The sequence below is a fragment of the Pan troglodytes genome, chromosome 10 (assembly GCF_028858775.2).
Source record: "Pan troglodytes isolate AG18354 chromosome 10, NHGRI_mPanTro3-v2.0_pri, whole genome shotgun sequence".
NCBI lineage: Eukaryota > Metazoa > Chordata > Mammalia > Primates > Hominidae > Pan > Pan troglodytes.
Genome location: NC_072408.2, coordinates 10,241,878 through 10,267,573, shown reverse-complemented (window position 1 = coordinate 10,267,573; position 25,696 = coordinate 10,241,878). Strand labels below are relative to the sequence as shown.

General features: G+C 50.1%; 1 protein-coding gene and 1 pseudogene across 3 annotated transcripts in view; one reads left to right on the top strand and one right to left on the bottom strand.

Moving 5' to 3' along the window:
* TSPAN9 (tetraspanin 9) overlaps positions 1-15,080 on the bottom strand; it is a 209,577-nt gene extending 194,497 nt beyond the window's left edge. Inside the window, exons 1-2 of one of the 3 annotated variants that reach the window (XM_016922797.4) lie at positions 14,779-14,859; positions 8,436-8,502 (exon numbers count right to left, since the gene is read on the bottom strand). The gene's annotated coding sequence lies outside the window, so the exon portion shown is untranslated. Of the gene's footprint in view, positions 1-8,435; positions 8,503-9,605; positions 10,262-14,778 lie in introns of those variants that run through there. The other 2 variants (XM_016922798.4, XM_016922800.4) reach the window with 2 other exon arrangements.
* Positions 15,081-20,092: 5,012 nt separating this feature from the next.
* LOC129136502 (large ribosomal subunit protein uL13-like) lies at positions 20,093-22,787 on the top strand (annotated as a pseudogene).
* Positions 22,788-25,696: the final 2,909 nt, after the last annotated feature.

Here is a 25,696-nt window from a genome sequence, read left to right as displayed (position 1 = left end):
AGCAGGCTGAGGAGCTCTATCCAGTTTTTTCCAATTCTATGGCCAAAAGCAGTTGCTGAGGTTTCTTTTCTTGTCCGTGATGCCAGATTTCTCAAAGGTTTGCACAGTCAGCATTGCATGTTTTTGTCAACACTGAGCACTGATTAATATAAAACCTGTGAGCTGATCAGCTCATTAACCCTGCAACAGGAGCACAATGCTGGCACCCCCAAGTCACCCAGAGGCACTGGGAGCTCCCAAGGGTGCTGCGGTGCCAGGCCATACTCCCTCCTCCAACACAGTCTTCAGCACCTCCTCTCCCACAGCACAGTTGAAGAGGCCAGGCCAGAGGCGGAGTTGTGGGGGTGCAGAATGCTTTCACAGTGAACCTTTTCAGCTACAAAACATTTCTTTACTAAAAGCTGCTGAGGGGGAGCAGGGAGACAATAAAACACCAAGGGGATTTCAAACGCGTTAAGCCCACTCTGCCTTTGTTCTTATTTGATGAATGCAAAAACCACCCAGCAGTTGACAGGCAAAAGAACACTGCTGCACGGGAAAGTGCATTTCATCAGGTCCAGCCTCGGATCTCCAGGGAGAGGTAAGTTTGATGAATGATTGGCGCTGGGGAGAACTCTTCCACCAGCAGCTTCACTGCAGCATCCTCTAAGCTGGGGTTTGGGGATGCATTAATGACCCATCACTGGCTCTTCCCCTGCCTCCTCCTGCCTCCCTGCCATTGGTGACATTTCACAGGAAGGGAACAGCCACTAAGGCAGGTGATGAGAAAACTAAATATAAAAACGAACACCTTGTGGGAAGTCACGGTGTCGAGTCCATTGTGAGTTGCCTGAGAAGGAAAAGTGAGTCTGTGAATCACATAGGCCTGGGCCCTCTTATTTCATATCCGAGGTTATGAGCGGATGCGGAGGAAGCCTGGAGCATAGTGGTTGGCAAATGAATGAATAAAATCCCAGCAGACGCCTGGGCCTGGAAGGCCGGACTAGCTTTGTTAAAGACCTGTCGCTCACTGACACATTTTTCAGAGATGCCGTGAAAATTAGCAGGGAGTACCAAGAAGACAAGCTCTTGGCAGCTTGCAGAGGGCAGGAAGGTTTGACTTCTACAGCTCTCAGAGCCACAGGGCAGGAGACACTGTCTACTACAAAGCCCAAGCCTCTGCCAGTGCTAGCCGCGTGCACACACACAACACACTGACTCCACTTCAAAGGACACCCAACATGAAGATCAAGTGTTTGCCAGTTTCCCTGGATGACCCATCTGGGGATGAACAGTGATCTGGGAGGAGAAGGGGTCTGCACTATCTTCCAAAGATCGGTGGGGTCTATTCCTCATTATCTCTGCGGTCTATTCCTCATTATTCCTCGTTACCTGTGGGGTCTATTCCTCATGCTTCTGGGCACAGGGAGGGATCGCATGTCCGCGTCCTCCCCACCTGGAACACACATACCTTCCTTGTGCCGTGGCCAGCCTTCCCACCAAGAGGTGGAGTCTGCCCGCCCCCGGAGTTCTGCTGGTCCCATGACTTGCTTTTACCAGCAATCAACAGACAATGCGTGTGTGAGGCTTCAGGGCCTAGATATTAAGAGGTCTTGTAGACTGTTTTCACCTGAAAGGCTAGTTTCCTTGACAGTGAGAAACAATGTAGCAGGGGAGCCCAGCTGACAGCCAGCACCAACCACCAGATATATGATGAAGCTTCCTTGAGCTGTCCAGGGCCTGCAGAGCTACCAGCTGACTGCTACCGCATTAATAAGCCCAGGCAAGACTGCAGAGACCAGCCCAAAAGGCTAACCCGTAGAACTGGAAGCAAAGAAAATGGTGTTTGTGTTAATCCACTATATTTTGGGGTGGTCTATGCAGCATAGACCTCAGTGATGAATGGAACAAAATCCATTCAGCAAGTCTGCGCAACTACGGAAAAGAATAAGGTTGTTCTGAATGTACTGATGTGAAACGATGCCTAAAGAACGGGCAAAACAGTAAGTTGAATTCAATTCTATTTATGGAAATTGAGAAGATAAATAGGTGGATGGCTGGATGCTAGTCTATCCAGAAATATCTGGAAATAATACAAACCAAAGTATTGACAGTGATTATCTCTGATGGGTAGGATTAGGGGAGATTTTCCTCTTCTATAATTTATGTAATGTTTGGATATTATAATGAGTTTTTATTATTTTGCAACAAAAAAAAGGATGCTTTTATTTTATTTATTTATTTATTTATTTATTTATTTATTTATTTATTTTGAGACAGGACCTCACTCTGTTGCCCAGGCTGGAGTACAGCGGCGTGATCACAGCTCACTGTAGCCTCAAACTCCTGGGCTCAGGCAACCCTCCCACCTCAGCCTCCCGAGTGGCTGGGACTACAGGTATGCATGCCTGGCTACGTTTTTTAATTTTTTATAGAGTCAGGATCTTGCTATGTTGCCCAGGCTGGTCTCAAACTCCTGAGCTTAACTGATCCTCCCACCTCGGCCCCCCAGAGTGCTGGGAGTACAGGCATAAGCTACCACACCCAGCCAAAAGGATGCTTTAAAAAAAAAAAATTCACCTTGAGACCAGGCGCGGTGGCTCACACCTGTAATCCCAGCACTTTGGGAGGCCAAGGCGGGCGGATCACAAGGTCAGGAGATCAAGACCACCCTGGCCAACATAGTAAAACCCTGTCTCTACTAAAAATACAAAAATTAGCCAGGCGTGGTGGCACATGCCTGTAATCCCAGCTACTCGGGAGGCTGAGGCAGGAGAATCGCTTGAACTAGGGAGTGGGAGGTTGCAGTGAGCCAAGATCGCGCCACTGCACTCCAGCCTGGGGGACAGAACAAGACTCGTCTCAAAAAAAAAAAAAAAAATTCACCTTGAATTCTGCTACAATCTAATTTTTCCTATAATGTCCCTTTTCTTTTTTTTTTTCTTTTTTGAGATGGAGTCTCACTCTGTCACCCAGGCTGGAGTGCAGTGGCGCGATCTCAGCTCACTGCAAGCTCCACCTCCCAGGTTCATGCCATTCTCCTGCCTCAGCCTCCCGAGTAGCTGGGACTACAGGCACCCACCACCACACCCGGCTAATTTTTTGCATTTTTAGTACAGATTGGGTTTCACCGTGTTAGCCAGGATGATCTCGATCTCCTGACCTCGTGATCCGCCTGCCTCGGCCTCCCAAAGTGCTGGGATTACAGGCGTGAGCCATCACACCCAGCCTATAATGTCCCTTTTCATCCTGTCATTCCACTGTTCAAAGACCAACACTGGCTCCCACCACCAGCCTCCCGCGCCTAAGCTGCTCCAAGCAGTATGTCAGGTGCCCCAGACGGAACAGCTCACCCTCTCCTGCAGGCCACACCTGTCCCCACCCCAACCAAGCTCCCAGCCAGCACTACAACCCCTCAGAGACCCTTCTCTTCCCTCCCTAAATCCCAGCCCTCCCTCAAGGCCCAGCCTGATCCCCTCTGAGTTTCTCAAATGGATGCCAAGAAAAAGTTCCACCAACCCTGCCCTGAATTGCATGGTCTCCAGTGTTCTCCCTGCACTGCGGGCACGAACTGCTCCGTCCAGGAGACCTTCACAGACCACCAGCTCCAGCTTCTCTGGCCAACAGTGGGGGCAGGCTGAGCCAAGACAGGTTGTTCCAGCCCCCTCCCCTCTCTGCCGGCCACGGCCTGGATGATGGGTGACAGCCAGGCCTGGAGCTTCCCCCCCAGCCCCACCCATCCCCAGCAGCAAGTCAGTGGAAGCCAATTTGAAATGGCTGCTAATTTGGAGTGACTCACACCATGGGTGATGCTGTAAGCGCCTCCAGGTCCCACATGCTGCAGACAGCACTCAAAATGGTCGAACAAATCCAAACTCTGGCTTCAAACCTAATTGTTTTCCTGGGGGACCCAATGGCTCCTCCTCACTCAGGTCTTTGCAATCTGCATGTCCAGTTTTTAAACACAGCTGTTTAGAATCTCCCAGGATTAAGACAAGTGGAGAACTGCAAGCCCAGACCTCTGCCTCATTTTCTCTAAAACAAAACATGTCATCCTGCATGTTCACACGCCCGGAAAGACACAGCTCATCCCAACTCAGCTGGGCACCCTGCCCCTCTGAGCCCTCCTGTAGAGCCTGGCCCTGAGACGGGGCTGGGGACTTGCTGAGGCAGGATCTTCTCCTACTGTCCCTGGCACTGCCACCCCCAGGGCTTGTCGGAGAGCTTTGGGCCCCTAAGCCTCAGTCTCCACACTGGCAGGTGGCCAGGGGAGAGGCCGTCAGCAGGGTTCCCAGGTACCGTGTCCAGGTTTTACCCTGCCATCTAAGAGGAAGGCACTCATATCACAGGTATATACTGACATTTTTTTTTTCCAAGATGGAGTCTTGCTCTGTTGCTCAGGCTGGAGTGCAGTGGCCAATATTGGCTCACTGCAACCTCCGCCTCCCAGATTCAAGCAATTCTCCTGCCTCAGCCTCCCGAGTATCTGGTATTACAGGTGCGCACCACCAAGCTCGGCTAATTTTTGTATTTTTAGTAGAGATGGGGTTTCACCATGTTGGCCAAGCTGATCTCGAACTCTCGACCTCATGATTCGCCTGCCTTGGCTTTCCAAAGCGCTGGCATTACAGGTGTGAGTCACCATGCCCGGACCCTTTTTTTCTTGAGACAGGGTCTCACTCTGTCACCCAGCCCGGAGTGCAGTGGTACGATCATGGCTCACTACAGCCTCAACTTTCTGGGCTCAAGCAATCCTCCTGCCTCAGCCTCCTGAGTAGCTGGGACTACAGGCACACACTGATTACCACACCTGACTAATTTTTTTTCTATTCTTATTAGAGACGAGGTCTCACTATGTTGTCCAGGCTGGTCTCAAGCAATGCTCCCGCCTTGGCCTCCGAAAGTGCTGGGCCTACAGATGACAGCCACTGTGTCTGGCCTATACTGATCTATTGAGAGTGCACACGTGGGCCCCTCCACTGACTGCCAAAACAATGCAGAGTGCCCTCCCACACAAACCCATGCAAGCACACCCAACACACATGTAAGGCAAGTGTGCACATAGTCACTAACACCCACACATGCGCATGGCTGCACCCTGTTTCAATCTTGCTCTGAGAATCCCTCCCACCCCAGCTCACTTCCCTCACCTGTTCACTGTCCTCAGAGGCCCTCTCCCTGACTCTGAACCTGACACATTCCCCACATTGCAAGGGGAGGGACCAGACTGTGTGTGTTTCCAGCAACATGTGCACCCCATGATTGGAGGCGGCGTGCCTCCAAGTGTGCGCACAGCCAGGGTCACTGCCCACGAGGGCTCAAGGGGGTTGCCTCAGACACAGTTGGACCTTGTTCCAGCTGTACAATAATATATTCACTTTAATTTTTGCTTGTAACCTGAAGAAGGGCCATTTTTCAAATTTCGCACAAACGTGCTGTAAGAGTTAGCAGCAACCCTAAGCTACTAAGGACAAGGCCAAAGCCTCACCAAGATCCTGTACCCCAAAGGCCACAAGACCCTCCAGGCTTCCTGCAATAACAGCAAAGCCTCTCCAGCAGGTGGGAGGATTTCAGGGGGCACTTACTGAGCTTCCTGACTCTTCGGACCCCCTGGACTGCTCTCTACCAGATCTTTTCCTGTTCCTAACACAAGATCAGATGTTCTAAAAATGATGACCATTGAGAGTAGAAATGGTCACAAGACTCTCAGAAAGTGAGTGAATATTCAAAGTATCATCAATTTCCAGCCATCCACTGTAAGGGAGCCTGAGAGAAAACAGAGGGCGGAAGGGGTGTGGTAAATCAAAGCACAGATAATACTAAACAATAGGCCAAAAAAAAAAAAATCTACATTTGGCTCCAAAGTATCGGGTTGAAATGCAGATAGGATCATGCTCCCAACTCCAGATGCCAGCAAAGGGGTTCTTCTATCTCCTTCCCATTCTGAAGAGCACCCTCCTGGTTCAGGCTAAAATTCTGGTTACAGTTTTGGTTTGAGAGCAAGGAGAGAGTCTGGAAGCTAACCTGCTCCAGGCAGATATTCTCATTTCGTTATGCTGTGGCTATGATTGAAGTTGAAATGATTAACATGCAGGGCTGGAGTCCAGCAATGGAGGCTTACTCCTCACTGCCTCAGGCACGGGCACGAAGAAGAGAGTTTAAACCAAATCAACAGCAGAGCCGTCTACACAGGACAGAAGTCACGCAGTAGGACCCTGCCACTCGCTACTCACGGGGCAGGGGACCATCTCCGCAAACAACTTCCACCCCCAGTCCGCTCCTATCAGAAGTCAGCATCTCCAGTTTACTCATTAACTTCACTCTTTCCTCCTCCATCCACCTCCAGGTCAGAGGCCGGGAAGGCACTAGTCAGAGGCAGAAGGCAGGCCCAGGACTGGAAGCCAAAACCCAGGCATACCAACTCATCCCACCTCAGAAACCACCTCCAGCAGAGCCAGAAAGAACCTTGGCAGTGGGTCACCCAACCTGCCGCTTTGTAGGTGAGGAAAATGGCCTGAAGAAGCCAATCGACTTGCCCAAGTTCGCACAGCAGTTACAGGTAGGAGCAGGAGCCAGGACAAGAACCTCCCACCCCAGAGCTGGTCAACATCCCAGAGCACGGCTCCAGAGCATGACGAGAAATGCAAAACCAAAGCCCCCTGGAGCCACAGCCATCAGAGAGGATCAACGTCCTGTCTGCTGAGGCCTCCACTCACGTCTCCCTCACTTGGGTTTCAACGCAGATGCACAGAGGAAAGACAGTCATCTGGATAGACACGGCTGGTGACGTCAGGGGCTATCTGTGTCTCCCCAAGGCCATACAGGCCTCCTGGGGAGCCCTTCACCAAGTTCTGTCTGGCAGGGCCCACCAGGAACAGGCCCCACGGGATGTGGGGGACGTGCCGCACAGCAGGACGGTCATTCCCTTGTCCTTAAGTCCTTCCCTCTCTGCCGCCCGGTCTTTTTTTTTTTAAATAGGGACAAAGTTTCACTATATTGCCCAGTCTAGTCTTGAACTCCTGCCTCAGCCTTCCAAAGCACAGGGATTCCAGGCGTGAGCCACTGCACCTGGACGGCTACTGCCTGATCTTCACCAGACTGATTTTCCTCCACCCAGGCCCACGTGCCTAGCGGCACTGCACCATCCAGTGATATACGCGGTGCCTCAAATCCCAGAGCTGCAAGAATGAAAGCAGACACCCATCCGGGCCCCAGGGAGGCAGGAGGAGGACTTAAAATGGGAGCTCAGGCATTCCTGCCACAAGCAGGCTCAGGGAGGGACCTGGAGCGGATTCCCAGAGTCACTTAAGAACAGCCGCAGGTCTGCATTAGAAAAGGCAGGCGCTGCAGGGTCATAGCATCTGGGCTGGAGCCCCTGCTCCGGCTAACTCTATGTGGGCCTTACCTGCTGCCGCTGGTAAAGGAGGAGGACGTGACAGCTACCCCACGGGGCCTTTGTGAAAGTTAAATGAGATTTAAATTATAACTTCATCTGATTAAGTTAAATTGGTTGTGGACATTTGTAAAGGGTCTAAAACTGAGTCTGATCATGATGACAAATATGAATACTGGCATCCTAAGTATAACGTGCAAGGCATGGCAGGACAATAAGAGGTTCCTGGCCACTCGTGGGACACCAAATAATCCCTGCTGAACTCACAGACAAGAGAATCTTTGGCAAGATGAGCCACCAGCCAGCACCATTCCACCCCCTCTCCCTGCTCCACCGACTACACCATTGGGTTCAGGGAAGGTAAGATTTTACAAATCACCCAGCAGGGAGAAGCCGCAGGAGAAAACACACATAAATTAAACATAAAAAGGCCCAGGTCAGTAAACAGCACCCCAAGGGAACCTGAATCAGCACCGTCCACCCCCACTGTCTGGCTGCCTGGTCTGTAGTCTGGCACAGCGGAGGCCTCAATGCACAAGTGCTAGGAACAATGAACAAACCATCAGCAAGACCCCCAGGAGCCTGGAGGATCAGGGAAGAGGGCCCCGTAGGGGTCCTGGTGGAGGGCGGTGGGCAGAGCAAAATGGAGACACTAAGGATTGGCCAGGACTCCTGCATCTTCTCTTCTGGCCTGTTGTGGGAGGCCCCTCCACCCTGGCTCCCAAGCCTGCTGGGAGGAGACAGGAAGCAGGAAGTTACAGGCCTCTCCCTAGGCTTCCTCCACACAAATGGGGTGGCCAAGAAAGAATCTAAGAGTACCATCAGCCACCAATCAGAAACAGTGGGGAGGAGATCATTCTTGCCTGGCCCCCAAAGCCCAATTTAAGGAGCTTAGAAAATCAAAGCCAGGAGTCAGGGCACGACAACGAGAAAATGTCAGCATCCTCTTCTATCCTGCCCAACCCACAGTTAAAGGGCAAGAAAGACCTTGACTTCAGACAGAGTTTGTAACACACAGACGTTCAGAGGCCCTACCCCACAATGGACCCGGACCAACACTGACCTGTTCTCTCTGAACTTCCTGGAAACACCTTGGCTGCTGACAAACAAAAGAAGGTTCCAGGATATTCCTGCAGGAAGGCAAAAAATTAGGTCATCACTTTGGTAAGAAGCCACTCCCGGGTGAATTCTGTCCATCAAGGACCACTCTTTGGGGCAGCAGTCCCCTACCAAGAAACTGCTCACTCAACAAATGGAGAAGGCCAGAAATGGCAAACAGGAAGGCAGTGTGCTAATGCCACTCAGTTGGCGGTGGGTACCCAAGGCATTATGAGCAGAACCCAAGCCCTGGCCCAGCAGGAAAGACAGCTGCGATTGATTAGTGATGTCTGCCACGGGCAGTTACAGAAGTAACAGAATCCTCACCATGTATTTGTCATCCCTGGGGTAGACCTTTGTCATCCAAGGATTTAATATTACAATTTTGGCCACTCACAAGTGACCCAAAGTTTCAAGATATGTAAAAGTGTGTAAACTCACTGAGATGTGTTTGCATCGCGTACGCTATGAGGTCAATATAAAGGAAAGGGCCACCTTGTTGTTTTCATCTCTACCACATTCAAAATTACTCTTATGGAGCAATAAAAACTTGGTGGAAAATGGCCATCAAGTGAGAAATAAAACTGCAGCAGAAACTGAAAGGGCAGTTAACTTGGGGTGTGAGGATATATACAGGAAACATTTGACTCTGCAGAAACATGACTCCGGAGAAAGCCAGGCCCATGAACAAATATTGCTGTGGATACAAATTTGGGATGCCAGAAAGTGCAAGCTTCATTTCTTGAGATCGTGAGGGGTCCACTGTGCCTACTCTGTTCTGTGCCTCACAGCAGTGATTTCAGGGTCAAGGAGAACATCAGAGGGAGTTAGAATCCATGCCCTGAAGGGGCTTGCAATCTAGTGGACGAAACAATGCCTACTGGAAACAGCAAATGGCATTGCATTTTCACAATCACCCAGCACAGAATCAGCTTCAATCCCCCTTCACCTTCATCCTTTCCTCACCTCCCCATCCAATCAAGTTACAAATGATCCTGATCCTACTTCCAAAATGTCTCAGGTTCATTGCCTCCTCACCATTCCTCACAAGTGCCCAGCCACTCTCCCTACCATGATGTCCCCTCTTCACAGACCTCAGATTCACCCTCCTTAAGCCCAGCCCTGCTTCTCTTACCCTTGCTCAAAACCTGCAAACTTCCCAGGGCCTCCCAAGGTTGATGGCTATCTCCACAGCACCAGTTTAATGCTGGCACACGGTGGGCACTCAAGTTCTCTTGGAAGAATGAATGGACAGATAAAGTTCTTGGCTGGTGATCTGAAGGCCACCCACAATACAGCTGTTGTCTACCTGCCCAACCTCTCCTCCATGGCTTCCCTGCACACATGCCACACCTGGCCCACCTGCACCATTCACAAGCACCATTCGACTTTCTCAGTGCCTAGCCCCAGGCTGATCCTTCCTCCTTCTGTTGAAATGCAAGCTCCCCTCCGGGGTTCATGTCCACCACCACTTGCTGCATGCAATGGTGCTCCTCAATCAAGGTGACTGAACTGTTTCAACCCACATAACATTCTGCTCTCAGAAGCCATTCGCCTTGTCCTTTGAACTGTCATCTTTCAAACCCGTTTCTCAACTCTTTACTGGCTTATAAGCCCCATGAAGAAAAGGACGTTTATCTTTTTTATTTTTGCAGCATCAGAACTTAGCACAGACTTTTTTTTTTAAGAGACAGAATTCTTGCTCTGTTACTCAGCCTGGAGTGCAGTGACACAATCATGGCTCACTGAAGCCTCGAACTCCTGAACTCAAGCGATCCTTCCACCTCCAGCTGGGACCATAGGTCCACAGGTGTGTACCACCACACCTGGCATATATATATACACACACACACATATATATACACACATATATATATACACACATATATATACACATATATATATACACACACATATATATATACACACACACACACACACACACACACACACAATTTTTTAGATACAGAGGCCTCACTGTGTTGCCCAGGGTGGTCTCAAATCCCTGGGCTCAAGTGATCCTCCCACATCAGCTTCCCAAAATACTGGGATTACAGATGTGAGGCACCGCATCCAGCCCAGCACAGACTCTTATACATGTGACACATACACTGTTTGTGGAGTTCACTAGAGAACCACCCAAGGAAGTATATAAAGGCCAGGAGCAAAATGAAGACAGAAAATGCCACAGGGGTTCCCAGGAAAAAGAGGTTCATTTGGGATGGGATGCCAGGGTCTTGAAAGGAGCTCAGACATGAGAAAGGTCTTGAAAGAGGAGAATGATGGAAGAACTATCCAGGAAGGTGGAAGAGGATCAACTAAGGGGCCAAGAAGGAATGCGCAAAGCATGCTTGGGAGATAAGTCTGGCTAGAACCAAGGGTTCCAGGAGGGAGGAGAGTGGCGATAAGGCTAGACAGGGCAGGATGCTGAATGCCAGGCGAATGCACCTGGATTAGATCCACTCCCTCTTAGTCAGTAAGGATGACAACCACTGCAGGCCGGGCCCTCACGGCAGAGAAAAGAAGTCTTGTCCTCTCTTGTTCCAAGCATATTAGTCCAGTCTCCTCCACGAGGTTATAAATAACAGCCACCGTTTACTGCACACCTGCTGTATATGAGGCCCTGAGCTACGTGCCTCACATACATCAGCTCATGGCTCCTTCCCAACACCCTGAGTACTTGGTATTGTTATCCTCATTTTGCAAGCAAGGAGCTGAGACTAAAGGAGGTGAAGGCACCTGCCCAAGTCCCAACCCACTCACCCATTCACTTAACAGTGCTGGCTGGCCCTGGGGTTACAGGCCTGCGAAAAGGGGGCACTCCCTCCAGCCACCCCAGGTTCAAGGGCTTCCCACCTAAGCTGGGCTGCTTCTCCACAACTCTCCTGATTAATTCCTCAAGGTCGGCATTTACTAAGCACACAGCAGGAGCTTAATAAAGCACACTAAACAGACAGAATAGTGGCTGCCAGAGGCTGGGAGGAGGGGGAAACAGTTGTTTCAAGAATATTAAAGCTTCAGTTTTACAAGGTAATTTCTGGAGCTCTGTTGCACAACAATGTAAATAGACTTAATGCTACTGAATGGTACATTTAAAAATGGTTAAAATGTACACTTAAGATTTTACATTTGCCAGGCGCGGTGGCTCATGCTTGTAATCCCAGCACTTTGGGGGGCCGAGGAGGGTGGATCATGAGGTCGGGAGTTCAAGACCAGCCTGGCCAACATGGTGAAACCCCGTCTCTACTAAAAAAAATACAAAATTTAGCCAAGGGTGGTGGCGGGCGCCTGTAGTCCCAGCTACTGGGGAGGCTGAGGCAGAGAATTGCTTGAACCCGGGAGGCGGAGGTTGCAGTGAGCTGTGATTATGCCACTGCACTCCAGCCTGGGCGACAGAGTGAGACTCCGTCTCAAAAACAACAACAACAAAAAAAAGATTTTACATTCAGTGTTTTTTTAACCACAATTTTAAAATTTTTTATATAAAGCACACTTCCTAATTGATTGAGTGGCTGCCAATATCTTACACTGTTAATTATCTGATGCTGGAAGAGACTCTAGAATATTTCTAATCCAATATACCACCAAAACAGAGAGTTGGAAAGAGGAGGTAAATTGCCCAAGGTTGCACAAATAGGTGGTGCCAGGTGAAGACAAGGCTCAACATAGAGGAAAGGGGCTGGGCGTGGTGGCTCACGCCTATAATCCCAACACTTTGGGAGGCCAAGGTAGGAGAATTTCTTGAGACCAGGAGTTCAAGACCAGAGACCAGCCTGGGCAACACAGCACAACCCTGTCTCTACCAAAAAAAAAAAAAATTTTTTTAAATTATCTGAGCATGGGGCCTGTACCTATAGTCCCAGCTACTCGGGAGGCTAAGGTGGGAGGATCACTTGAGCCCAGGAGTTGGAGGCTGCAGTGAGCTGCTTGCGTCCCTGTGCTCCAGCCCAGGCAACAAAGCAAGACCCTGTCTCTGAAAAAAAAAAAAAAAGTAGAAGAAGGAGCTAAGTACGGTGGCTCACGCCTGTAATCCCAGCACTTTGGGAGGCCAAGGCAGGCGGATCACCTGAGGTCAGGAGTTTGAGACCAGCCTGGCCAACATGGTGAAACTCCATCTCTACTAAAAATACAAAAATGAGCCAGGTGTGGTGGCGGGCACCTGTAATCCCAGTTACTTGGGAGGTTGAGGCAGGAGAATCACTTGAACCCAGGAGGAAGAGGTTGCAGTGAGCTGAGATAGTGCCATTGCACTCCAGCCTGGGCAACAAAAGCAAAAGTCTGTCTCAAAAATAAATAAATAAATAAAATAGAAGAAGGGCAGAGAGGCAGATGGCAGAATAGATGGCACAAGGAATGAAGGTCAGAAGCCAGGGTTCAAGTTTTGCTTCTTTCACTTAATGAGTTTTGTGACCTTAGATAAGATACTTATTCTCTCTGAGTATCATTTTCTTAACCTATAAGAAGGCAATTAAAAGTAACAAACTTCAGCCAATGCGGTGGCTCACGCCTATAACCCCAGCACTTTGGGAGGCCAAGGCGGGTGGATCACTTGAGGTCAGGAGTTCAAGACCAGCCTGGTCAACATGGCAAAACCTCATCTCTACTAAAAATACAAAAATTAGAAGGCGTGGCGGCACGCGCCTGTAATCCCAGCTACTCAGGAGGCTGAGGCAGGAGAATCGCTTGAACCTGGGAAGCGGGGGTTGCAGTGAGCTGAGATCCTGCCACTGCACTCCAGCCTGGGCAACAGAGTGAGACTCTGTCTCAAAAAAAAAAAAAAGTAACAAACTTCACAAGATTACGAATGAATTAAATAAAATTATATACAGCTAATGTAACGTGCACAGAAAAAACTTGGCCAACTATAAATTACTTTATCAACACTAGTTATTGTTATTAATATTAAATATCTGTTCATAGGTTTAAAAAGCCCTGCCAGAATATTAAAATCTGATTAAACCAGACCAAAAAAAAAAAAATCCTACTCTCACCTGTTCAGGGACTTGCACACAGGGGGTCTTCAGTGAGTGAGAGTAGAACTGAATTACACTTCAAGTTTTATCTACCGCAATCCTCTCCCTCCAACCCACAGCCCAGCTGCATCAGCCATGCCAGGACCAAGCCGAGGGTAGGAAGCCGGTGTAATTGTCTGCCTCTCTGGCTGCATTCCTTAGCTAAATATAAATGATTTGTCCAGGCTATTGTTTGAAATTATCCATAATCCCTCTCCTCCCCTCCCCATTACTTATGATGGCAAGCTGGCTGCGTATCTCTAGAGCAAAGCATATATTCAACATTCTCTGTGGCTATTTTCAGTAAAGAGAAGGGAGCTGGCAGGTATATATAGGGATCCTCGCATGAGTCTCCAGTTTTCTCCACTAGTCCAGGAAAGCTTCCTGGAGGAGGAAATACCTGAGTCACCCCAGGGAAAAGGACAGCTGCAGGTCAGAAGGGCACGCGCACATAATGAGACTGGGTCTCTGAACTAAGAGTTACCAGGTAAGGCAGGTAAGCCCCTGCCTTCTTACCCCCCGTTTTGGTGATGCGAGAAAAAGGTGGCTCAAGGGATCCCATACTAGCCCAAGCTTCCCCAGACAATACAGGCATTTGGGGGAAGATGAAGAAGTGACTCGTATATTTTTCAAAGAGGGAGGAGATCCAAGACTCCAGTTCCAAGAGGTACGAGTACAAATATTGCTCTTACAACCACAAGCCGGTTTCTTGTTTGGATCTTTTTTTAAAAACCACAAGAAAGTTTTTTGAAGTCCCAAACTTGAGTGCACAGATGGGCTAGATCTCCAACTTCGGGGTGTGCCAGAGTCCTGTCACTCGGAGTGCTGATCTTCCAGCAGTGGCCCAGGGAGCGGTCGCGGGTGCCGGGGGGCTGCAGGCCATATCCCAGCCCTGCCCGAAGGCCCCCTGGCCCTCTCTGGGGTCCTTGTATGGACTGTCCCAAGCGGTGCACTGGGTCACACAGTCGGAAACCCTTGCCGGCCCCGGGGTACTCCCTTTCTGAAACGGTCTTCCTCGGAGCCATTCCCTGGAGGACCCCACTTCGCTCGGTGCCCGGGCCCCGCACCCATCCTCCCCTTCCCGGCCCGCTTCCCGCACGGCGCCTACTCTGTTCCTCTCGTCCTCTCGTCCCACCGCCGCCCTGCCCACACTGCCTCCCGTGGGCGCCCCCGGCCGCTCCCCCTTCTCGGGTCTCGGCCTGGGGGTGCCCAGCCCGCCCGGCGCCGGCTCAAGGCCGCGCGACTCCGCACGCTCTCGAGACCCGCCTCGCCGCCCGCCGCCCGGGCCGCACTCACCGCGCCCGCAGGACTTGGGGGTCTCCGCTCTGCTCGCGCTCCGGCACCGCCGCCGCCGCCGCCGCCGCCGCCAGCGGAAACAGGGGGCGGGGCCTGCCCGGGAATGGCGAGCCTGCGGGGCTGGGCGGCCCGGGGGGCGGAGCGGGGAGGGGCGGGGCAGAGAAGGAGCGCAGGGCTGAGGGGGGCGCCAGCGCCAGCGCCCGGCACTGCCCCGGGCTGGGTCCCCTGCGTTAAAGGAAGGGGAGCCCGGGGACGGGGCACGGGGCCCGCGAGGCACGGGTGCTCTCTCGGGGTTCCGGAAGCCTCCCTCCCCGCCCCGCCGCCCGCATGCCGGGACCGGCCGCTCCTCCGAGGTGCTATGATCACGCCTTCCCCCTGCGGCGAACGGGCCTCTTCCCGGGGTAGGGGCGGGGAGGTCCGGGCCTGGCAGTGCGCTCTCCTGGGCTCTGCGCCCACACGGCACCCAAGGGCCGTCCTGGCCCAGGCCTCGGCTCTCTCCCTCGCTCCAGGCTGCCTGGCCTCGCCACCCCACCCCCACACCTACGAACCCCTTCCCTGGTGTTTCGGGCGGACTGTGTGAGATGCTGACAGCGCGGGTGTGTGTTGGAGCCTGCCTGAGACACCTCCTGCAGAAAGGGCCATGCCTCCCCGGGAGCTGGCGGCCTCCAAGGGCGACTACAGGGCACTGTGTGCCTGAGGGGTGCGCTAAGGCAGGAGAAACTCCAGCTAGGCATGTCTGGCCCGGGCGCTTTTTCAGGCCTGGATTTTATGTGTTTTTTGTTTTTTGTTTTTCTGTTTTGTTTTGTTTTTTCTTGAGACAAGGACTCACTCTGTTGCCCAGGCAGGAGTGCAGTGGTGCGATCACGGCTCACCGCAGCCTCGACTTCCTGGGCTCAAGTGATCCCGCCTCAGCCTCCAGAGTAGTTGGGACTGTAGGCGCGCACCACCACGTCCGGCTAAGTTTTTGATTTTTTTTGTACAGACGGTGGTCTCCCTGGGCCCAAGCTGGTCTCAAACTCCCGGGCTCAAGCCATCCTCCTGCCTCTGCCTCCCAAAGTGCTGGGATTATAGGCCCGGATTCTTAAAGCTAGAAGGCCTAAACTTCTTTCCAAAGAGCACTAAAAGGCCATCTCTTCTCATCGTTACTGTCATCAAAAATGTCTTGTAGGCCAGGTGCGGTGGCTCACGCGTGTAATCCCAGGACTTTGGGGGGCCCAGGTGGAAGGATTGCTTGAGCTCAGGAACTCAGGAATTCAAGAACGGCCTGGGCAACATAGGGAAACCCCATCTCAAAAAAAAAAAAATGTTTTAATTAACCGGGTGTGGTGGCACACCCCTGTAGCCCCAGCTGCTCCGGAGGCTGAGGCTCAGGCATTGGAGGCTGCAGTAAACTAGGATCATGCCACTGTACTCCAGCCTGGGCAGCAGAGGGAGACCCTGTCTTTAAAAGTGAAATTTTTCAAAATTTTAAAGAAACTGTATGCTGTGCTTCCCACGTGCCCTATCACTGCACTAAGCTTGACTGGGGACAAGTTTTTTAAACCTGGCTATAATCACTAGGGTCACTTTTGCTTTCTGCTAATTAGACTGGAAGTTTCCACTCATCTTCTGGGCCCCTTTCCGTCACACACATGCAATCTTGTTTTTGTCTATTAGACTAAACCCATAACCCATTTCCTTCTGATCTCCCTTTCCCCACAAGGAAAATATTCTCCTTCCACATTTTGCTTCATCCAAAGCCCTGTTCAATGCCCCTAACAAAGTCTTCCCAAGGAACCCCCACCAGCCCCAATCTCTCCAGTCACTGCGGCAGAGTTGGGTACATGTACCCAGAAAAGGAAACTGGGTCTCAGACAGGGAAAGAGATATACTAGGATTGTCTGCCAGCAAGCCAACTCACTGGCAGACCACTGGACGCAGCCTGGTGAGGGAGTAGCCGCAGGGCTTGGGAGCCAGACACACCTGTCTGAATCCTGGCTCTGCTTTTATGGGCTGGGACCTCTTCAGGCCTGTTTTCTCACCTGTGGAATGGGGCATAAGAATACCAATTATGGGGATGGGCATGGTGGCTCACACCTGTAATCCCAGTACTTAGGGAGGCCGAGGCGGGTGGATTACCTGAGATCAGGAGTTTGAGACCAGCCTGGCCAACATGGTGAAACCCCGTCTCTACTAAAAATACAAAAATTAGCCAGGTGTGGTGGCACATGCCTGTAATCCCAGCTACTCAGAGGGCTGAGGCAGGAGAATTGCTTGAGCCTCGGAGACAGAGGTTGCAGTGAGCCAAGATCGTGCCACTGCACTCCAGCCTGGTTGACAGAGCGAGACTGTCTCAAAAAAAAAAAAAAAAAAAAAAAAGCCAATTCCACAGGGTTGATGGGCTGACCAAGATGATGGAGCAAAAGCACAACATGTGATGTGTGGTGACTGCTCTACAAATGCTAGCTTCCTCCTGCCCTTTTTGGTTTTTGTTTTGTTTTGTTGTTTTTGAGACAGGGACTTGTTCTGCCACCCAGGCTGGAGGGCAGTGATGCCATCATGGCTCACTGCAGCCTCCAACTCCTGGACTCAAGGATTCTCCTACCTCAGACTCCTAAGTAGCTGGGACCACACGTGCATGCCACCATACCCAGCTAATTGGGGTTTTTGTTTGTTTTGTTTTTGTTTTTGTTTTCGTTTTCGTTTTGTTTTGTAGAGACAGAGGCCTCACTATGTTGCTCAAGCTAGTTTTGAACTCCTGGCCTCAAGCAATCCTCCCACCTTGGCCTCCCAAACTCCTCCTGCCCTTTAAAAAAAGATAGGCGGAGTACAGTGGCTCACACCTGTCATCCCAGCACTTTGGGAGGCCAAGGCAGGTGGATCACTCGAGCCCAGGAGTTCGAGACCAGCCTGGCCAACATGGCAAAACCCCATCTCTACTAAAAATACAAAAATTAGCCAGGTGTGCATGGGCGTGGTGGCACATGCCTGTACGGGAGGCTGAGGTGAGAGGATTGCTTGAGCCCGGGAGGTCAAGGCTGCAGTGAACCATGATTATACCACTGCTCTCCAGCCTGGGTCACAGAGTGAGACTCTGTCTCAAATTAATTAATTAATTAGAGCAAATCTGAAATAATGGAATTGTGAAGTCTTAGAGATAGATGAAATCTTAGAAGAAATCCCTCAGCAATAGCCCAGAAAATGGCTTCACTGCTCACTCTCCTTCACCACATTCAGAGATGAATGCCTCAGTGCCTCTGAGGGGCTGACAGCTGGAAGGAAGCTCTGAAGAAAAGCTGTAGAGGAGATGGGATTATTCAGCATAAAGGACACAAAGGTGACTAGTGGTCTGTGAAGCAGACACACTGATAGTGTCCACTGAGGACTAAACGCAAGTAAACCTGACAATGAGGCACCACCCTCTTGGGGAAGGGACTTACAAACGCATGAAGTCACTGCTTATCATACCAGGCTTCTGAGGAAATGTCATTGCATTTCCCTTCTGGAGGAGATTCTGAAAAATGCTGAGGTTAGATATAGGTAGGGTGACTGTATCCAGGTTTCGGGGGCACATCCTACTTACTCCTCTTGTCCTGGCATAGTTCCTAAGTCCCCTTTCACTCTCGAAATATCCTGGTGTGGATGATAAATTATATGCCCTTTTAACTGTGAACAAAGGCAGGACTCCAAACAGCTCCTTCCAGGCCTGGATGTCAGCAACTCTGCTGGAATTTCTGGATCCCCAGGGACTTCAAAAGATAGCATGTCAGTTTATCCCCTTAAAATCACCAAATCAAATCAAAAATGACAATAGGCTAAAATTAAAGTCCCAGCCAACCACCCCAAGTCAAGCTTCAGGACTGTGCCTGCTGAATTGCGACACCTAGTGGCGAAAGTGCACACTGCCGGAGCGGGGTTCCGCCAACACTTCACATTCGGCCATAGGTTTCAAGTGACTTGCAAAGCAGCTGACAGCTAACATGTACTAAGTGTTTATGTGCCAGGCACAGTTCTAAGTACTTTACATGTTCTAACCCACTGATCCTCACAACAACACCATGAGGTAGGTAGTAGCATCACCATCCCGACATTTTTACAGATGAGGAAACTGAGGCTGAGACAGGTTAAGTAATTTCTCCAAGGTCATTTCACCAGCAAATGACTAAGCTAGGATATAACCCCAGGTTGTCTGGCTGCAGGGCCTGCACAGTTAACTACTGCTCCATCCAGACTGTAATGCACAAAGTTACTTCGGAGGAATCTTCCACCTGAAGAGACTTCCACCACCCCTCTGACATGGAGATGACCTGAGGGTAGAGCGAGAGGTAGAATGTATGAAGAGTTCCACTCTCGGCCAGGCGCAGTGGCTTACGCCTATAATCCCAGCACTTCGGGAGGCTGAGGTGGGTGAATCCCCTGAGGTTAGGAGTTTGAAACCAGCCTGGCCAACATGGTGAAACCCCGTCTCCACTAAAAATACAAAAATTAGCTGGGCCTGTAATCCCAGCTACTCGGGAGGCTGAGACAGGAGAATCACTTGAACCTGGGAGGCGGAGGTTGCAGTGAGCCAAGATCGTGCCACTGCACTCCAGCCTGGGCAACAGGACGAGACTTCGTCTAAAAAAAAAGAGTTCCACTCTCATGTCTACCAGTACAGAATAGTAGTTTCCACATCTATAAAAATCGCCTGGGCCTGGCGTGGTGGCTCACGCCTGTAATCCCAGCACTTTGGAAGGCCGAGGCGGGTGGCTCACCTGAGGTCAGGAGTTCCAGATTAGCCTGGCCAACGTGGTGAAACCCCGTCTCTACTAAAAATACAAAAATTAGCTGGGCGTGGTGGCGGGCGCCTGTAATCCCAGCTACTTGGGAGGCTGAGGCAGGAGAATCGCTTGAACCCGGGAGGGGGGGGTTGCAGTGAGCCAAGATCATGCCACTGCACTCCAGCCTGGGCGACAGAGCGAGACTCTGTCAAAAAAAAAAAAAAAAAAAAAAAAGTCGCCTGGGCACGATGGCTCACACCTGTAATCTCAGCACTTTAGGAGGCCGAGGTGGGCAGATCACCTGAGGTCAGGAGTTTGAGACTAGCCTGACCAACATGGTGAAACCGTGTCTCTGCTAAAAATACAAAAAAAAGTTAGCCAGGCGTAGTGGCGAACGCCTGTAATCCCAGCTACTCGGAGGCTGAGGCAGGAGACTTACTTGAACCTGGGAGGCGGAGGTTGCAGTGAGCAGAGATCGCACCACTGCACTCCAGCCTGGGCAACAGAGCAAGACTCCGTCTCACAAAAAAAAAAAATAAAGAAAAAATAAATGCTTTCCCAGGCGACCAGGGAAGATGGCGGAGGTGCAGGTCCTGGTGCTCGATGGTCGAGGCCGTCTCCTGGGCCGCCTGGCGGCCATCGTGGCTAAGCAGGTACTGCTGGGCCAGAAGGTGGTGGTCGTACGCTGCGAGGGCATCAACATTTCTGGCAATTTCTACAGAAACATGTTGCATGTTAAAGCACCTGGCCTTCCTCCACAAGCGGATGAACACCAACCTTCCTGAGGCCCCTACCACTTCCGGGCCCCCAGCGCATCTTCCGGCGGGCGGTGCGAGGCATGCTGCCCCACAGGACCAAGCGAGGCCAGGCCGCCCTGGACCGCCTCAAGGTGTTTGACGGCATCCCACCGCCCTACGACGAGAAAAACCGGATGGTGGTTCCTGCTGCCCTCAAGATCGTGCGTGTGAAGCCTACAAGAAAGTTTGCCTATCTGGGGCGCCTGGCTCACGAGGTTGGCTGGAAGTACCAGGCAGTGACAGCCACCCTGGAGGAGAAGAGGAAGGAGAAGGCCAAGATCCACTACCGGAAGAAGAAACAGCTCATGAGGCTACGGAAACAGGCCGAAAAGAACGTGGAGAAGAAAACTGACAAATACACAGAGGTCCTCAAGACCCACAGACCCTGGTCTGAGCCCAATAAAGACTGTTCATTCCTCATGCTTGGCCTGGCCTGCCCTTCCTCCATCATCACCCTGGAATGTGCGGGACCCGGGGGCAGCAGCAGTCCGGGTGCCGCAGGCAGCCTGGGACATAGGAAGCTGGGAGCAAGGAAAGGGTCTTAGTCACTGCCTTCTGAGGTTACTTGAAAGCACTTGGAGAATTATGCAGGTGTAATTTATCTATGACCAATAGGAAGAGCAACCAGTTACTATTAGCAAAAGGGAGCCGGAAGACTAATTAGAGGGGCCCTACCTTGTGAGTGGAGCGTCTGTTTAACTTTCCACCTGGTCATACAACTCTGCAGCTGTTAGAACGCGCAAGCGCTTTGGGACAGCATGAGCTTGCTGTTGTACAAAGGGTATTTATAGAAGCATAGACTGGGAAGATGTGCCACCAAGGGGCTGCAGGCATTGCCCGTGCTCCTTAGCTGTATTTTGTAATCAGAATCAAATAAATTACTTTTAAAGAAAAAATAAAAATCAGGGCATTGCCTGGGCACAGTGGCTCACACCTGTAATCCCAGCATTTTGGGTGGCCCAGGCGGGAGATCACTTGAGCTCAGGAGTTTGAGACCAGCCTGGGCAACATAGTGAGCCCTTGTTTCCACTTTTTGTAGCTTTTTTTTTTTTTAAGAAAAAGAGAAAAAATAATAATTTTTTAAAAAAACAGGGCAAGAAACTAGACAAGGGGAAAACTTATAAACCATCAGTTAAATGCCCACTGGAGCTGCTGTTTTAAAGAAGCACATGCCAGAGTGAGGAAACAGTTCCTTCCCTACTTCACCTCCTTGACCACATTCGCTCGTGCAATTTGTAGGGTGGTTACTTGTCACGGACACCTACCAGGCACCAAGAGGACCTCAAACGCTGGAGCTCCCACAGTCGTCAAGGTGAGGCAGGGAAGAGTGACCAAAGACTGTTCTTCTGCTTCCATCCCAAATGCCCTCTTCTGGCGGGTGCACATCATCCCAAGGGCCCCTCCTTTCTTCACCTTCTTTCTCCTCCAAGGCTCAAAGTGAGGCAGGTGGCAGGATTGAGAGGACCACAGGGGTCTTGTGTAACTCTTTGTTATACAGGGCTGCCGTGTGATTGTTGAGACATGCTTATTCTTTTTTTTTTTTTTTTAAAGTATTTGTTTATCTGAAAGTCAAATTTAACTGAATATTCTGTGTTTTTAACTGCTAAATCTGGCAACTCTACTTTGTTACTGATTGTTGCTAAGACTATTGGAAAACATAGATTAGAAGAGGCCAGCAAACTTTGTCTGTAAAGAGCCGGATAGTAAATATTTTCAGTTTTGTAGGGTATACAGTCTCTGTCCCAACTACTCAGCTCTGCCATTGAAGCAGGAGAGCGGTCATAAAAAATACATAAATAAATGAGCATGACTGTGTTCCAATAAAACTGTATTTACAAAAACAGGCATCAGGGACCATACCAGACTGTGTGTTTTTCAAATTGGGGCCTTCAGACTCCTGGCTATCCTCAGATGTCTTGTGGGGGTGAGAGTGGGCTGGATCCAAGTTCCCAAGAGTAAAAAACAGAAAGATTGATCAGAAGCATTGAGCGTAATGAGTGCCGGTAATTCTGTGGGTGTGTGTGTGTGTGTGTGTGTGTGTGACCTGAGATGGGTCACTGCCTACAGAAAGCATGCACTTCTGGAGTAGGAGGGTGTCTGGAGCCACCTAGGTTTTACAAGGTCGTGGTCTGAAGAAGAGCAGATTCTATGTCTGGGATTGCTGATGGTCAGCATGTACTCTGTAAAGACAGAAATGCACAGACAACATTGTAAAATCAGACAGTAAATACAGAGGCCAAGAAAAGCAGAATGCCCCTGCAAAAGGTCTTCAGGTATAGCTAAAGCTGTTGGCATTTGACAACCTGATGTACAGTATTCAGAAACACATGGGAACTATCTGCAAGTGCTTCTGTGTGTGCGTGTGCATGCACACACGTGCTCACACGTGGACATGTACACCATCTATCTGAACAGGTGGGTAACAACTGAGGAATTTGCATGGTTGGTTGGAATCAATAAATGTAATAGTAATAGCCATATCAGCTATATTTGTATCAGCTTTCTTACTGAACTTACAATATTCCTATGTGTTTATCAAGGGCAATTCCATGGTTTAAAATCACTTTAAATTCTGCCCTACAGACCAAAACCACCTATAAAAGGTCTGACCTATTAAAAGCATTGAACCCAAACACAAACTTCCCAGCGCACAGAAAATGTTAATATGTCTGCAGCAGAAGTTGTGGGGATCACAGTGTGAGCTAAAGACAAAGAATTAGATAAGCCTCAGCCTATGGCAGGCCAGGTAAAAAATGTTGGCATGTATATAAGTAAGTCATCAGTGAAGTGTTTTAAATAAGAGAGTGACGTGATTAGATTTGCACTTTGAGGGCCAGGCGCGGTGGCTCACGCCTGTAATCCCAGCACTTTGGGAGGCCGAGGTGGGCGTATCACGAAGTCAGGAGATAGAGACCATCCTGGCTAAAATGGTGAAACCCCATCTCTACTAAAAATACAAAAAATTAGCCAGGCGTGGTGGCGGGTGCCTGTAGTCCCAACTACTCGGGAGGCTGAGGCAGGAGAATGGCGTGAACCTGGGAGGCAGAGCTTGCAGTGAGCCAAGATTGTGCCACTGCACTCCAGCTTGGGCGACAGAGCGAGACTCTGTCTCAAAAAAAAAAAAAAAAAAAAAAAAAAAAACGTGAAATTTACATTAGCAATGAACATAAGGAATAAGAGAAAGGAAGGTGTAAACAAAGACACATTGGCCAGGTGCAATGGTTCATATCTGTAATCCTAGCACTTTGGGAACCCGAAATGGGAGGATGGCTTGAGGCCAGAAGTTTGAGGCCAGAAGTTTGAGACCAGCTTAGGCAACATAACAAAACCCCCATCTCTACAAAAAATACAAAAATTAGCCATTCATGGTGGTGTGTACCTGTGGTCCCAGCTACTTGGGAGATGGAGATGGGAGGATCACTGGAGCCTAGGAGTTCAAGGCTGTAGTGAGCTGTGATCATGCCACTGCACTCCAGCCTTTGCAACAGAGCAAAACCGTGTTTTTTAAAAAAAAGGACTCATTATATTCTGGCCAGTCTAAGAGGATGGTTGGTGGAGTAAATGACTGAGATAAGAAACAGTGGAAGAGGACTAGATGTAAAGGGAAATATGCTGAATTCAAGGAAGATTAGAGCTAATAAGTGTCCATCAGATTTAGTTAAGTTGAAGGTCACTGGGGAACTTGGCAAAAGCCATTTGTTTGTTATGATGAGGCAGAGACCTGTGTTGGAGGGGCTGAGAAGGGAGTAGGGACTGAGGAATAAAGATGGTAAAATGATTCTTTCAAGAAAATTGGCTGTGGATGGGAAGACACATAGGGCAGATTGCTGAAGGAGATTGGAAATCAAGGGAGGGTTGGGGAGTTTTATGGGAGAATTGAGCCCACTTAAAACTCATGGGCAGAGTCCTATTTCTGATATGGAGAAATCAGTGCCTAGCTGACCAATCCCCCACAGATAAAATCTATACATTCTGGACAAAATATATAAACAAACAGAAAACCTACCTACCTAAGGGCTCTGGAGAGTAAACCCAAGCAGGTAGGTTTTGGAGGGGAATCAATATGTTCAGGAAGCACCTGGCATGAAATGGGTCCACGATTTTGTGGATTTTCCTTGTGTTGGCCACGGTCATAGCATAGGATGGCTATGCCAACGAAAAGAGTCACACTCTGTAAAATATTTGAAGAGGTTTATTCTGAGCCAAATATGAGTGACCAAGACCCAAGGTACAGTCTCAAGAGGTCCTAAGAACACATGCCCAAGGTGGCTGGGTTACAGTTTGGTTTCACACCTTTCAGGGAGGCATAATGTTACCGGTGGAAGGTATCCCAGTTACCAGCAGCGAATCCGTACGGGTCTGCAGCAATCTCAGTTCTTGCTTCCTCAGAAGAAACAATTCGACTGAGGGGCATAAGGCAGAAAAAGAGACTGAGGCAAGTTTCAGAGCAGGAGTGGAAGTTTATTTAGAAGGCTTTAGAACAGGAAAGAAAGGAAAGGAGAGTGCACTTGGAAGAGACCCAAGCAGGCACCAAGGTCAAGTGCAGTGTTTAACCTTGATCCTAGGACTTTATAGGCTGGCCCCATCCCAAGATTCTTCCCTTAGGGTGGGCTGCCCTTACGTGTGCTGTCCCCCTTACCCTTGGGAAGTGAGCACACACAGTGTGTTTAGGAAGTTGTACGCTCACCCCTCCGAGGCTTTCTTTGATTTTCCAGTGGACTGCCCCCGGAAAGTCATACTCTGCCATTTTGTCTGTTGATGCACCTGCCCAGGAAGCTGCTTCTCCCTGGCGCCTGCATTCAGTTAACACTTTAGTGCAACAGGTGTGGACCATCAGGAAATGGCCTCTCCCTGGTGCCAGCTGCCATTTATCACTCTTAGAGAGGCAATGTGATCATTGCCAAGTCATCATCTGACATTCCTAGTGGGTGGGGGAGCCCCCTCCTTCCTCACTCATGCCTAACTACCCATAACAATAAGACATCAGTCCGGCTGGGCACAGTGGCTCACGCCTGTAATCCCAGCACTTTGGGAGGCCGAGGCGGGTGGATCATGAGGTCAGGAGATCGAGACCATCCTGGCTAACACGGTGAAACCCCATCTCTACTAAAAATACAAAAAAATTAGCTGGGCATGGTGGCACACACCTGTAGTCCCAGCTACTCAGGAGGCTGAAGCAGGAGAATCACTTGAACCCAGGAGGCAGAGATCGCCGTGAGCCAAGATCACACCACTGTACTCCAGCCTGGGCAACAGAGCGAGACTCTGTCTCAAAAAAAAAAAAAAAAAAACAAAAAAACAATAAGACATCAGTCAATACATGTGAAGTACACATTGGTTTGGTCTGGAAAGGTGGGACAACTTGAAGACAGGGAGGGGAGC